Source organism: Sinohyriopsis cumingii, chromosome 15 (assembly GCF_028554795.1).
Source record: "Sinohyriopsis cumingii isolate HCF-2022 chromosome 15, ASM2855479v2, whole genome shotgun sequence".
NCBI lineage: Eukaryota > Metazoa > Mollusca > Bivalvia > Unionida > Unionidae > Sinohyriopsis > Sinohyriopsis cumingii.
This window is the reverse complement of record NC_142975.1, coordinates 7,476,928-7,483,081: the sequence shown is the minus strand read 5'-3', so window position 1 is coordinate 7,483,081 and position 6,154 is coordinate 7,476,928.

The window sequence follows — 6,154 nt, the reverse complement described above, 5'->3', positions numbered from 1 at the left end:
TGATAAAAAACATGATTACATACTTTAACACCAATTTTATTGGATAAATGTCCTGATCCTGTTGTATAATGACCTTGCAAGGAATATAAATCAGTGAGGGCTATTCCATTTAAACATACACGCTACTCAGCGAAGGAATAGAAATCAGTGAGGGCTGTTCCATTTAAACATATATGCTATCCAGGGAAGGAATATAAATCGGTGAGGGCTGTTTCATTTAAACATACATGCCACTCAGGGAAGGTAATTTTTTAAATATATGGCAAGGTACTACGATTACTCAAAGAGTTCATATGAAAATAACAGTAATTCTAAATTATGGGTGGCTACTTCACATTATGTCTTCCCTGGGTTCCAAGTATATTTTAAAGGTATGTGTAATAAAATTTATGAAAACTGGGTTCCCCCACTTTTTCAGATAAAAATTTCCAGCTATTTTCCTGGATGAAATAGATATTTTATGGTTCACCTTTGACCCATTCTGGACAGAATTAAAAAAAAAAATTGTTCTGGTTTAGAAAACATGCACTTAAAAACAGTTTCAATTTTGAAACATAACATTTTATTTAAGCATATGACCATATAATAAACCACCGCTCCAGTGGCCTAGTGGTTAGAGCGTCCGCCTCAGATCCGGGAGGCCGTGGGTTCGATCCCAGGCCGAGTCATACCAAAGACTTACAAAAATGGTACTAACAGCTTCCTCGCTTGGCGCTCAGCATTACGAGTTAGTGTTAGGACTGGTTGGCCTGGTGTCAGGATAATGTGACTGGGTGGGTCATCATGCTACATGTCTGTGACATGACGCCTCAGTGCTAGACATCACTAAAAACTGCTACACTGCAGACATTGTAGCAATATGACTCAAAAATTGTTAAAGCTACGTTAAAATTCCAAATCACACACACACACACACATGTAATAAACCACAGGATGTATCACTACAATCAAGTATAACTATTGAAATATATATAAATGCATGTAATTGATTTTCAATTTACATAATGCAGATGTTAAATTTACTCTGTTTAACTGCATATGTTAGGATGAATACAGTTTTTTTCTCACTCTGGTCTTACTAAATATACACTGGCACCTGTTGTAAGCTTGATCCTCGAAAGGTTTGAAACCTGCCATCTTCCTTCTGAAGATAACAATTCATGATCAGGAAAGGAAAGCTTGTTTTCCTTGTGACATGTTCTGGGCTGACAAATAGGCAAAATAATTTGGTGATTGACATGCGCTTGATGCTGAGCATTGTTGAGCTTCAGAAATTGTTACAGGTAGAAGATGTACACCCATATTCTCATGGTGTGAATCTGGCCCAGGGTTGAAAAAGATGTCAAGTTTCCCCGAGTGTTTTTCCTGAGCCATGTTTATGCGTTGTTGGTACCCTAACATTTACCTTCAGTATAGTCTGATTATGGACTATATTTAATGCAGTCAAGGTAATAATTGGATATACCATTAAAAGTTTCCCCAACACTGGGTAGATTTCTTTGTATTTATATGTAGCTTGATTGGATTGTAAAATGTACCACAAATACATAACACCTTGTTCCCAGTGTAAACTACCAAATAATAAGCAAAGATTTATAACATTACAAATTATACAGCGATTGTTATTAGTCATCAAGTATATAATTTTATACATGTGAGAAATATACAGAATTTACCCTGATGGCATGGTTTATCTTCATCAAATGTGCCATTGTGAAACATCAAGAACTTGTTCCAATGGCATAGTTTACATTGATCAAATGTGCTATCAGGAAATATCCAGAACTTGTCCCAATGGCATAGTTTGCATTGACCAAATGTGCATTATGAAATATCCAGATCTTGTCCCAATGGCATAGTTAGCATTGACCAAATGTGCCATCAGGAAACACTGCTTAAAGTAGGAACAGTATGCTAACAACTCTGGACTAAATGCCTAAAATTGCTTTATGTGATCTGAATGCAATACAAATTTCATTATGCATTTTTAGTCAGTTAAAATTTGTAAATACACTGCCTATCTAGAACTCGTGTCATTCTCATGTACAATACACAGATACCCTGATGAGGGTAACTTAAAACAGTTTATAATGTAATGTCATTAATAAGGAAAGGTTAATACTGAATCAAATCTAAGCCACTCGCGAAGGCCAGGAGCTGGATTTTAGTTGACAGAGGCAGTAGGAGACGCAGGCCGTATGGGGCATTTTGGAGGATTGGGGCGCTTGTCTCCCAGTCCCACCCCGGGCAATGTCAACCTTAGACCACAAACCAGACCATGTTTTCTACTAACAGGAGAACGGGTGAAGGCGGCCCACTGGCGCCTTAAAACCAGTTGCTTCGGGTAGATGGGACTCGTAAACCTTGGATGGTAGCTCATCTAGGAGAAGGAAAACTCCGATTCCAAACCTCTGCTGCCTTGTGGCTATACCCACTCATGGGAAAGGCTAAGGGAGTAAACCCCGACAGAAAATCCGGAGATGGAGTCCCTAAGGCGGTATGACATTGACTTCAACGTCATTCCGGCAACTCCTGCGACGCCGTTGGTGCCAAGCTGTATCGGCATTCGTCGTTCCCTTGGGCACACCAGCTGCGTGGAGAGGGGGGATCTGCTGCATGGGCAACAGCTGATTCTCCATACCACCCTGCCCAGGCTTCATAGCTCCACTAGAGAGGACACTCCAGCGTCGTCGTACGGCGTCAGCACAACACGAGAAGTAGCAGTTTACCGGTTCTAAGTCAAAGCTCGATTGGCGTAGAGCTTGGCGCCAGGGGTTACTTCTGACGGTGGGAGAGATCATCAGGTCTCACTGGACAGCTACTGCCCGCCTCAAGCTGGGCAGCCCCCAGTCAGTAAGGTGCTGCCCACCATGGCCTGCCTGCTTCACTGGGTGCGTGGAGCTCAGAGAACCATCTCGACAAGTGGGCCACAAAACTCTGCACCAGGAAAGACTAAAAGAAGAAATAAAAAGACTCCAACTCTTCGTTTTGCAACCTGGAACATCAGGACCATGTGCCCTGGATTGACCACTGACCTACAGCAGATCGACGATGCACGGAAGACTGCCGTCATTGACAGAGAACTCTCCCGACTGAACATCGACATTGCCTGCCTCCAGGAGACCCGACTGGCTGACAGCGGCACCATCAGGGAAGCCAATTACACATTCTTTTGGCAGGGGAAGCCCTTGGATGAACCTAGGCAGCATGGTGTAGGCTTTGCCGTCAAGAACACGCTAATCGCCTTCATTGAACCTCCATCATCAGGTACTGAGAGAATCCTTGCCCTCCGGCTGTCAACATCCTTAGGCCCGGTCAACATCTTCAGTGTGTACGCCCCAACCCTCTACTCCACCTACGAGGAGAAAGACAAGTTTTATGAGGCTCTGGATCAGGCAATATCCAGTATCCCCAACAATGAAAGCCTTTACTTACTAGGAGACTTCAATGCTAGAGTGGGAGCTGACCATGAGGCCTGGTCCACCTGTCTCGGTTTTTACGGAAGGGGCAAGATCAACGAGAATGGTCAGCGACTGCTGGAGATGTGCTGCTCCCACAGCCTATGTGTGACAAACACTTTCTTCAAATGCAAGGAGATCCACCAGGTGTCGTGGAGACACCCACGTTCACGCCACTGGCACCAGCTAGACCTCGTCATCACCAGGCGTGCAGAACTGGCCAGTGTCCTCCTTACCCGCAGCTACCACAGTGCCGATTGTGACACGGACCATTCCCTCGTGGCCAGCAAGGTGCGAATATTACCCAAGAAGCTGCACCACGCCAAGAAGAAGGGTCACCCACGTATCAACACCTGCTGTGCAAGCAACCCAGAGAAAACACAGCAGTTCATCAGCAAACTGAAGGAAGCCCTCACCAAAGTGACACCTGATGACACCATTGATTCCAAGTGGTCCCATATCCGTGACTCTGTGTACAAATCAGCCATCACAGCTTACGGGAAGAGGGAGCGAAAGAATGTCGACTGGTATAAGGCAAACTGGGAGGAGATGGAGCCCGTGACTGAGGCAAAGAGGAAAGCCCTTCTGGCATACAAGGCTGCACCTAGCCCCAGAACACTACAAGCCCTCAGGATTGCAAGGAATAACGCCCAGAAGACCGCCCGCTGCTGTGCCAACACCTACTGGCTGAACCTTTGCAACAGTATACAGACAGCTGCTGACACCGGGGATACAAGAGGAATGTATGAGGGTATCAAAAAAGCGACAGGCCCCCCCAGCTACAAGACCGCCCCCCTCAAGTCCAAGACGGGCGAAGTCATCACAGACCAGGGGAAACAACTGCAGCGATGGGTTGAGCACTATCTTGAGCTATATGCAACCCAAAACAATGTCACTGGAACTGCCCTGGACGCCATTCCAGACCTGCCTGTCATGGAGGAGCTAGACACACAGCCCACCCTGGAAGAGCTCGGAAAAGCCATCGATTGCCTTGCCTGTGGGAAGGCTCCTGGAAGCGACGGCATTCCGCCTGAAGTCCTCAAGAGCGGAAAACCAGCACTGCTCCAGCCCCTACACACACTCCTCTGCCTTTGCTGGGAACAGGGATACATCCCACAGGACATGCGTGATGCCAACATCATCACTTTGTACAAAAACAAAGGAGACCGTAGCGACTGCAACAACTATCGGGGCATCTCCCTCCTCAGCATCGTCGGAAAGGCCTTCGCCCGTGTTGCCTTGGCACGCTTGCAGATCCTAGCCTCCCGCGTCTACCCAGAATCCCAGTGTGGATTTCGAGCCGGCAGGTCAACTGTAGACATGATCTTCTCACTACGTCAGCTGCAGGAGAAGTGTCGCGAGCAGCAGATGCCCCTCTACATTGCCTTCATAGACCTGACGAAGGCGTTTGACATGGTTAGTCGGAGTGGACTCTTCAGACTCCTGCAGAAGATCGGCTGCCCCCCACGTCTGCTTGCTGTCATTATGTCGTTCCACGAGAACATGCACAGCACAGTGTGCTTCAATGGCGCAACATCTGAAGCATTCCCAGTCGTTAGCGGAGTCAAACAAGGCTGTGTCCTTGCACCGACGCTCTTTGCCATCTTCTTCTCCATGCTTCTCCAGTACGCATTCAAGGACTGCAGCGAGGGAGTGTACATCCATACCAGGGCTGACGGCAAGCTGTTCAATATCGCCCGTCTCCGTGCTAAGACTAAAGTCACAGAGGTACTCATTCGTGAATTGCTCTTTGCCGACGATGCAGCCTTGACATCACACACGGAAGATGGACTCCAGCAGCTGGTATGCTGCCTCTCCCATGCATGTAAGGAATTTGGACTGACCATCAGTTTGAAGAAAACAAATGTCATGGCACAGGACACAGACTCCCCTCCCTCTGTCTCCATCGATGGGTACAATTTGGAAGTTGTCGAGAACTTCACATACCTCGGGTCTAACATCTCCAGCTCACTCTCCATTGATTCTGAGGTGGGCGGCAGGATTGCCAAGGCAGCAGCAGTGATGGCCAGACTTAACCAGAGGGTCTGGAACAACCCCAACCTCACAGAGAAGACCAAACTGCGTGTCTACCAAGCGTGCGTGCTCAGCTCACTTCTCTACAGCAGCGAAACATGGACCACCTATGCAAGACACGAGAGGAAACTCAACAGCTTCCACCTGAGATGTCTGCGGCGCATTCTGCACATCCAGTGGCAGGACAAAGTACCCAACACAGAGGTTCTAGAACGCGCCAACATGAACAGCATGTTCTCCATACTCAGCGAGAGGCGCCTTCGCTGGCTCGGCCATGTCAAGAGAATGGACCCAGGTCGCATTCCCAAGGACCTGTTATATGGGGAGTTAGCAGAAGGTGCACGACCAACTGGACGACCACACCTGCGCTACAAAGATGTTTGCAAGAAGGATATGAAGACAGCAAACATCAATGTCAACGACTGGGAGAGCTGTGCAAACAACCGTTCCAGCTGGCGTCTAGCTGTCAGGCAGGGAGTTCAAAACGCAGAGGAAAAGAGAAGAATAAAGCAAGCTGAAAAGAGAGCTAAAAAGAAGGATAAGCAAAAGCGTACTTTGGAGCTATGCCATCGTCTCTCGTAGACGGACGGATGCCAAGAATACTGAATAAACATTTATTTTCCATTGCACTGGTCAGAAAGGGCCATCTGAGTAAGCTAGGA